Raw genomic sequence first — 8,917 nt, 5'->3', positions numbered from 1 at the left:
ATAAAGTATACAATGATTTATAAACCAAACACAAAGCAAGAAAATCCACTTCTGACATGTGGGAAAAAAAGAGCAACAGATGAGAAGCCTGACACAGGAAAGATGCACTCTAGCTGGCAAGCAATGGGTGCTTCATGCAGATGCAAACCTGAAGAGCAAAGCATGAGCTTTAAGTCCTTGGTAATGGAGTCTCTGGCACCAATCTTACTATCATAGGAACATGTACTTTTATACTTTGCTCTATGCCCAACCTAACATAGACACATAGAAATCTAGATGTGTGCTGGCTGCCCGAGATCCCCAGAAGCAGTTCATTCTTGGGGAGACAAGTGAACCCACACTGCCAAAAGCTGGTGATGACTGAGTCATGGAACAGAAAGTGAAAACCAAATGCAGACAAATCTGGAGGAGCCCTCAGTGTGGCTCCCAAGCCCTGTCTCTGTAGCTCTGCTCAGACTCCTCATTTCTAGCAAAGCAATCAAAACTGCTGTCTCCTCTCTGGCCTCAGGATACAGGCTCAGAAGTGGGTCTAACAGTGACAGCTGAAAGTGCCCCTTACCTCTGTATATCTGCTGTCTTGGAGGAGAAAGCACCTTATCTTCCTCTACCTTTCTCTCCTGCCTCTCCCACCAAGTTTTGAAGGCTGAGCTAGTGCCAGGCAGTCTGGGTGGAGAAGATTAGCAGAGCCTTCAACATTCTTTTATCAGCATACTTTTTATATATGACATACTTTGTCATACACACACAGCTTGAGAACAGTCACTGGTTGACAGATTGTACCATTATGCACAAGGTAGGGCCTAATTTCCATTCCACCCATCACATGTGCCATGGACCTATCATCAAAATAATCAGTAAACACTGTAAACAGCTATTAATAAAAATATACTAATAAAAATAATTAAGGATCTCATGATGAGTTGTGAGACAGAAAGATTTAGCAAAAAGTGACAGTTACCTGGAAGGAACTTTGCACTGTACACCAAGACCCTAGCATCAATATGGTGGGGAAGGAAATATATGGGATTCTCACCCCACTCTGCAGCCACTCAGACCTCAGCCGGCCCATTGTGCATCTCAAGGATGTTTGCCTCCTCCCACTACACTTGGGTAAAGCCTCCCTGACACCTGGACCTGAACACTAGGTATTTGCCTCTGGAGTCAATGGCAGAAAAGTGAGAACACAGCAGCACCTGGCAACTAGCAGGCAAGACAGAAATGGCAATGGCCATGACCACCTTACCTGAGAGTCAGTCCCTGAGACAGTGGCACGTTATACACATGTAAGCCTTGGGCCATCTCCTGTCTGGGTGCTGTTCACTCCTGAAAGAACCAGAGACATACTAGTAGCAGAGTGATGACACTGCCAGGCCTTATAACACAGTCAGTTGGTCTTGGGAAAGGACAGAGACTCATGGTAACAGTGGGGTGGAATTTGTCCCCAGACACAGTTGGGCTTGGGCACCCTTATTTCCCTCCCTTCCAATGTGTGGTCCAGATCTTTGGTCCCTGCTTCAAAGTCTGGTGCACTAAGCCTTTAGTCCCTGGCCAGATCCAATTCTGCCCACCCCACAGGAGCCATTTCAAAGTTACTGTTTCTACCTCGATTCGGCCAGATAGGAGTATCTGCATTTGTCTCCCCACATATCCAGATACGCATGCATCACATGGTAACCCAATGCTTAGGTCAGCTCCTTAGATGCTCCACAGATAGGGGTTTTCAGACTGACCTTGAGACCTAAATTCTAAGCACCATGTTCTAAGAAGAACTTGTAGATCTGGGAACCAACATTAGGGGCTCATAGTAACCTCAATCCTAGGCCCTGGACCAAGCACAACACAGGATGGATTAAGCTTGCTCTAAGTGATAACCCATCAGCCATACCTGTGGGTACAGGATTCTCTCTGGGACAAAAAGGGATGGAAGGGGCACAGAGCAGCCCCCAGGCCAACCAGGGTTAGCACAAGCCTAGCTGTGTGCTCTTAGGAGAATGATATATAACAGGAGGAGGGATGGATGCCTGAGGAATTAGGGAATAGAAGATGGAAGAGCAGAAAAAGGCCCCAAGTTTCTCAATGATGGACACCTGATTTTGTCAACCACCATACCTTTTGGGTGACAGCAGAGAACAGTGACATCTAGACTTTGGGCAGCTACACATGCAGTGCCTCCTCCTTTGATTCCATTCAAAGTTCCAAGGAAGATTGGAGTGGAAAAGGAGGGTAGAAAAAGTCTGACAGGGGAACCACAAAAGAATTAGTGTGGAAGGATGTCTTGAGCAGGTGGCAGTGGTATACACTCTGCGTTGCCCCATTTGGCTGCCAGACACAGCCAGTGTCCACTGCCACCCTGACTCAATACCACCAGGCAGGGATCTCCCTAATTCATTCAAGAGGGCCATCCCGATGCCCTGACAGGCACTGAGGTCCACACACAGAGAAGGGCTGCCTACCTCTGTGGGATCCAGCACCTGCTCCTGCCCTTGTTCTGTGCACTTCCTCAGTGTGATCAGCTCCAAGATGGTACAATATGTTGAGAATAGATGGCTTGCAGAGTCCATGGGGAGCCACCTTCAGGAGGGGTTGTGCTAGACATGTGTTGTCACTACCATGCCTTAATGCTGTGCCTGGTTTTAACACACTATAACACATAGAAAAAGTGAGTCCCCACGGGTTCAGGGATCAAGGGAGGCTAAGATATTCTGGTAAGAAGCTCCATTGTGTGAGAGTGGGGCCAACAGACACTATTGTCCTTGGCCTCCAGCCTGGGACTGACTCACCTGAGACCATGCTCCAACCAGTCTGCTGGAGAACTGCATGTCTGCTCTTTGGGGAGCTACGTTCCAGGTCCAGGTCAGAACATTTGAGAACTTTAATGCCTTGTGGGGTACAGAGTAGGTATGGAAGTGGGGCAAATGTCTATCACATAGATCAAGAAATGATCTCCAAGGCACAGGCATGAAACTCGATCTCTTTCTAAAGTTGTACCCCACAGAGATTTGCGCCTCAGGATGTGATGAATGCCTTGGAACAGGGCACAGGGGCTGTTAATCACACACAACTTTAGTATTGTGGGGTATTAAAGTTCCCTGTGTCTGTGGTATGGGATTTTCTCAGAGTTAGGGAGGTGAATGGGTATTTTAGTGGGTAAGATGCCCAGAGAAAATAAACCACCTGAGCCAACATTAGCAATAGCAGTAAGCAAGTGTCTCTCTCTATATATATCTCCATCCGTATCAGGGAATGCATTCTTGTGTACTGTTACAAGCTTCAGCATATCCATGGCTGTCTATGATAAGTCATGCTTATAGAATTGTGTTCATGCTGTTCATATGCTAATTAGTTAGGTGAGGTCCATACATGTCCTCAAAGTCTTTGGGGCTGAAGCACTGTGAAGTGGTTTCCCATATTCCACCAATTGAAAGATGAGGGAAAATGTGTTTATTGTAAGTGACCCCTAGGGTGGACTCATGCACACAAAGACCACGACAACAATAAATGTAAAGCATAATACCACTAATCCCACCACAGTGCAGCTTATGGCCATGCAGAGTCAGGTGGATCCCAAGGATTCCCATCACTGCATGAGCAGATCCTGCTGCAAGGCCTGGAGGGTAGAGAATACCAGATTCATTTCTTTTTTAAAAATTTTTTTATTTAAAGAAAATGAAAAGAAACAAAATAGAAAAAAAAGTAGAATAGAGAAATTTTTAAAATTTAACATCATAAAACCATTGGATGATACATTATATATTGTCACCTTAAAAATAGTTGTTAAAGTTACAAAAACAAAGTGTAAAAAGTGGCTAACTACTTAAACATAGGCAGTACAAACCCTTCTTTTCAATATCTCACAGAAATGTAGTAATATGGGCATCTATCTTACACATTATACATATCATTATTTCCTTTAGAACACTATTTTCCCTTTCTCCTTTGCAATATTTTATACTTTTTGGATCTCATTACTTGGTCAGTTTTTTTTATTACTTTTAACACCATAGAGATAATGTGATATTTACTAATGTGAGTCTTTTAATTTCACTAATGAGCACATTGTCAACTTGCCTACATTTACCAATAAAGGCCTCAAGATCATCCTTTTCTATAGCTGAGTAGTTATCAATTGTGTAAAAATACATTCTTTTCATCCACTCTGCAGTTAATGAGCATTTTGGTTGTTTACAAGATTTACCTATCACAAATTGTGCAATGAACATGAGTGCACATATATCACTGTGACATGACATTTTCAACTTTTCTTTGAAAATTCCTAGAAGAAAAGCAGGATTGAATGGAACTTCAAATCCTAGGTTTTTGAGGAATCTCCATACTGATTTCCACAGTGGCTGCAACAGTCGGCACTTACACCAACAGTGGAGAAGTGCAGTGGTGCACTTCACCAAGATTTGTTATCAGTTGATTTCTCGATGGCGGCCATTCTTTCCAGAGTGAGATGAAATCTCAATGCTGTCTTAATTTGGAATTCTTGAACAACCAATGATGGTGAACATTTCTTTATATATTTATTTGCCATTTGTATACCTTCATCTGAAAACTGTATATTCATCTCTGATGCCCATTTTTGGAGAGGGTCTTGGAATCTGGGGGATTTGATGTTTTTCAATTCTTTATATGTTCTGGATATGAATCCCTTGTCTGAAGGATAGTTAGTTAAAATTATTTCCCATTCTGTGGGATTTCTGTTCACTTTGTTGGTGATTTCCTTTGAAGTTCAAAAACATTTTAATAATATGAGATCCTGGTTGTTGATTTTTTGAAGTATTTCCCATACAGCTTGTGTTTTATTCATGAATTCTCTGCCTAGCCCTATGTCTCCAAGATTTCTACCTAACTTGTCCTCCAGTAGATTTAGTGTTTCTTTTTTAACTTTTAGATCCTTGATCCATTTTGACTTTAGTTAAATGTATAGTGATAGGCATGGGTCTAGTTTTAGTCTTCAGCATGTGGAAAGCCAATTTTTCCCACACCATTTATTAAAAAGGCTATCTTTCTTGCAGTGAACATGTTTAGCTCCTTTGTCAAATATAAGGTGGCTGAGTGTCTCTGTGGCAGTGTTTATATCTTCTATCTGTTCCACTGATCCTATGGTCTATTTCCTTGCCAACAGCATGCTGATTTTATCACCATGGCTTTGCAGTATAGTTTCAAGTCAGGAATTGAGATGCCTCCTTCTTTGTCTTTGTTGTCCAGTATTGCCTTTGCTATTCTAGGTTTCTTCTGTTTCCAGATGAATTTGGGGGAATATTTCCTCTAGATCTGTAAGGTGTGTTAATGATATTTTGATTGGGATTGCATTGAATATATATAACAGTTTGGAGAGTTTCACCATTTTCACAATGTTGGTTGTTCCTAACTATGATCAAGGAATATCCTTTCATTTTCTAATATCCTCTTCAATCTCCTTTTTTAGAGTAGTATAATTTTCATCATATAGGTCTTTTACATTCTTGGATAGGTTGATTCCTAAGTATTTCATTTTTTTGATGCTATTGTGAAAGGCGATATTTCATAATTTCTCTCTCTTGGAGATTTTGTGTACAGGAATACTATTGATTTTTGAGTATTGACTTTCTATCCAGGTATGCTGCTGTTTATCATCTTAATAGGCTTTTAATAGATTTTTGGGGGTCTTCTATGCAAAGTATCATGTCATCTGCAAATAATAACTTAACTTCTTCTTTTCCTATTTTTATTCCCTTTATTTCTCCATCTTGTCTGATTGCTCTGCTAATAGTTCCAGAACTATATTGAATAGGAGTGGTGATAGTGCACATCATTTTTTTGTTCCTGATTTTAGTGTGAAGGCTTTCAGTTTTTGTCCACTTAGCATAACATTGGCTGTAGGTTTGTCATAAATGGTCTTTATGAGACTGAGGTAGATACCATCTATTCTGACTTTCTGTAGGGTTTTCATCATGAACAAGTGTTGGATTTTATCAAAAGATTTTTCTGTATCTATTGAGAAGTTCACGTGATTTTTATTTTTGGCTCTGTTGATGTGGAGTATTACATTTATTGATTAGCATATTTTGAACCATGCCTGCCATCTTGGAATCAATCCCAGTTGGTCATGCTACATAATCCTCTCAATGATTTGCTGCATTCTATTTGCCAATATTTTATAGAGAATCTTTGAATCAGTGTTCATTAGTGAGATTGGTCTGTATTTTTCCGCTTTGGTTGTGTCTTTCTCTAATGGTATCATAGTGATACTTGACTCCAAGAATGAGTTAGGGAGGACTGCTTCTCTTTCAATTTCATTGAAGAGTTTAAGAAATATTGGAGTCAGGTATTCTCTAAATTCCTTATGAAATTCAGCCGTGAATATATCAGGACCTAGATATTCCTTTGTTGGTAAGTTGATAAATCATTTTCAATTTCAGTAGCTGATACTGATTTACTCAGAATTGTTATATCTTCTTGATTGAGCCTCAATAATTCATGTTTCTAGAAATCTGTCCATTTCCTCTGTGTTTTTGACTCTATGTGAGTAGAGATTTTCAAAGTATGTGTTCATGATCTTTTGAATTTCCATGGCATCTGTACTAATTTCCATCTTTTCAGTCCTTATTGTGTGGATTTGAATTTTTTCTTTTTCTTAATAAGAAGGTTATCAGTTTTGTTTATTCTCTCTCAAAAAAAAAAAAAACCAACTCATTGATTGGTTAATTTTCTGCATTTTTTTTTAGTTTCAATTGCATTAATTTCTGTTCTAATCTTTACAATTGTCTCTCTTGTATGAGCTTTGGGTTTGACTTGCTCCTCCTTTTCTAGAAACTTGAGATGTAGCATTAGGTTATTTATTTGTTGTAGGGAGTGGTGCAACTGCCCCACTGCTGTCTCCCCGCCTCTCCCTCCTATGGGCACATAATGCACCTGCCTATATTAACCATAGTCCTCTCCTACTTACGTCACATACACAGACATGATGATGACCCATCAGAGATTACCCCATAGCCTCTTCGTGTCCCACCAGCCCACCCCTGCCATATAAAACCAGTGACCACTTTATTAATAAATGAGACTTAATTGGACTCCCTTGACTTGTCTCTGACACTCTGTGTCTGGCCCTGTCTGTGTTAATCCCCATCCCTTCTCCAGGAAACTGCCCCACAGATCTGAATTGACCTGCAGGCCGGGTCAAGTGGCGCCTGTCATGGGGCTCTTGGCATGAAGGGCTCAATGAGGGAGCCATCCTGAGACACACGCATTGAAGTGAAACTAAAAGTTTTGTGACCAACGCTACGCAGGAGCCTGTTGCACCGCTAGAGTCATGGTAAGTGGACAGCAATCCTTTTCCCTTTTCTCTGGCATGGGTCAGGCATTAAGCGACCATAAATGCTTTGTATCAAGTTTAAGTAAAGCTTTAAAGACAAGAGGGATAAAGGCTAAAGAAAAAGACTTATTGCAGTATTTTCAATTTATTCATAAGGTTTGCCCTTGGTTTCCTTTAGAGGGCTCTATTGATGCAAAAAGATGGGAAAGAGTAGGAGATGCATTAAAGGATTACTATCGGGTCTTTGGCCCTGAAAAGGTCCCAGTTACAGCCTTTGCCTACTGGAACCTAATCTTGGAGCTACTTACACAGCATTGCCAAGCCCCTCAAATTGATAAAACAACCACCCAAGGTGAAGTCACTTTACACGCTTCCACTTCGCCAACATCTCTCCCTTCAGGAGATGAATCTAAACCTTCTCCAGAGAAGCTGCAGAGCGAGCAGTGGCTTCCCCCAAGCCAGAGATCCAGAGAGGGAGAAAAATAAATACTGGAAAGGAGGAGAGAACATAAGAGGGAAAGAACAGGAGGTGGATCACAGTTATTTTATGTGTGAACCTTAATATTTGCATCACATGATGTCTACCATATTTGGTTATTTAAGAATGAGTCAGGAGCTGGTGAGACAGCTCAGTGTACAATACTTGCTGACAATGCATGCAGCCCTGGGCTCAATTTCAGTGCTAATGCAAAACAATAACACTAATAATAGTAAATAACTAAGTGAGGCCCATTAGGTAGGGAATGGATTACTCACCACGTTGTAGCCATCAGAAAGTTAGCTGTCACCTATTGAGTAGGACCAGTCATGGGTGTGGTGACTCACATAGGTGTGAATATAGAAGCACTGCCAGTAGATTTTGGGGTGCAACTCCATCCATAGTTCTTGCTTAGCCTGTGTGAGTTCCTAACTTGAGGGCATAACACCAATACGTAGAAGAAATTGCGATATTTAGGGAACATAAAGATGACTGAATCAATGAAATTCCGCCCCTTCACAATACTACCAGGGAATACGTCCAGAAGTTGTGTGTCATTTCTGCCACCAGGCAGTGGGGGCCAGGCCTATGTGCACTGTATTCCACATCCATTGCACCCCTTCCTGGATTTAACCTCTAATTCTGTACAGTATGTCTATGTGATATCAGCCCAAAGGCATTACAATTGTCATCTCACATTGCCAATAAGGTCCCTAGGAAGTAGATGCCAGGGTAACCTCTGTAGTGCAGGAGGACACTCTGTGAAGGTTCTGAGAGGCACGGTGTCTTGTCTTAGGAAGTCAGAAGGAGGAGTTGGGTCTAAACCCAGGTCTTTCCCCTCAGAGCTGTGACCCTGCCTGCACTGTCTTTTTTCTTAGCCTTAGGGAAGCTTTGCCTACTACCAAGGGCCTGTCACTTGATTGAAGCTGTTCTCTTCATTATAAAGGACACCAGAGTGTCATTCTATTGGCTACCATGGTATCCATAGCAGGAATCTCTGGGGAATACCAGGGGGCACAATTCCACACAGACATCATGGAGGGAGCTGGTGAGTGCCTTTAATCATCAATTTACTAAGCTGTGACCATGATGCAGTGACCAGAGCAAATGTAACCACTGCTCTCTTGTGATTCCATGTT

Source organism: Cavia porcellus, unplaced genomic scaffold (assembly GCF_034190915.1).
Source record: "Cavia porcellus strain 051 isolate PalLab524CR breed Dunkin Hartley unplaced genomic scaffold, mCavPor4.1 scaffold_42, whole genome shotgun sequence".
Taxonomy (NCBI): domain Eukaryota; kingdom Metazoa; phylum Chordata; class Mammalia; order Rodentia; family Caviidae; genus Cavia; species Cavia porcellus.
This window is presented reverse-complemented; position numbering follows the sequence as displayed.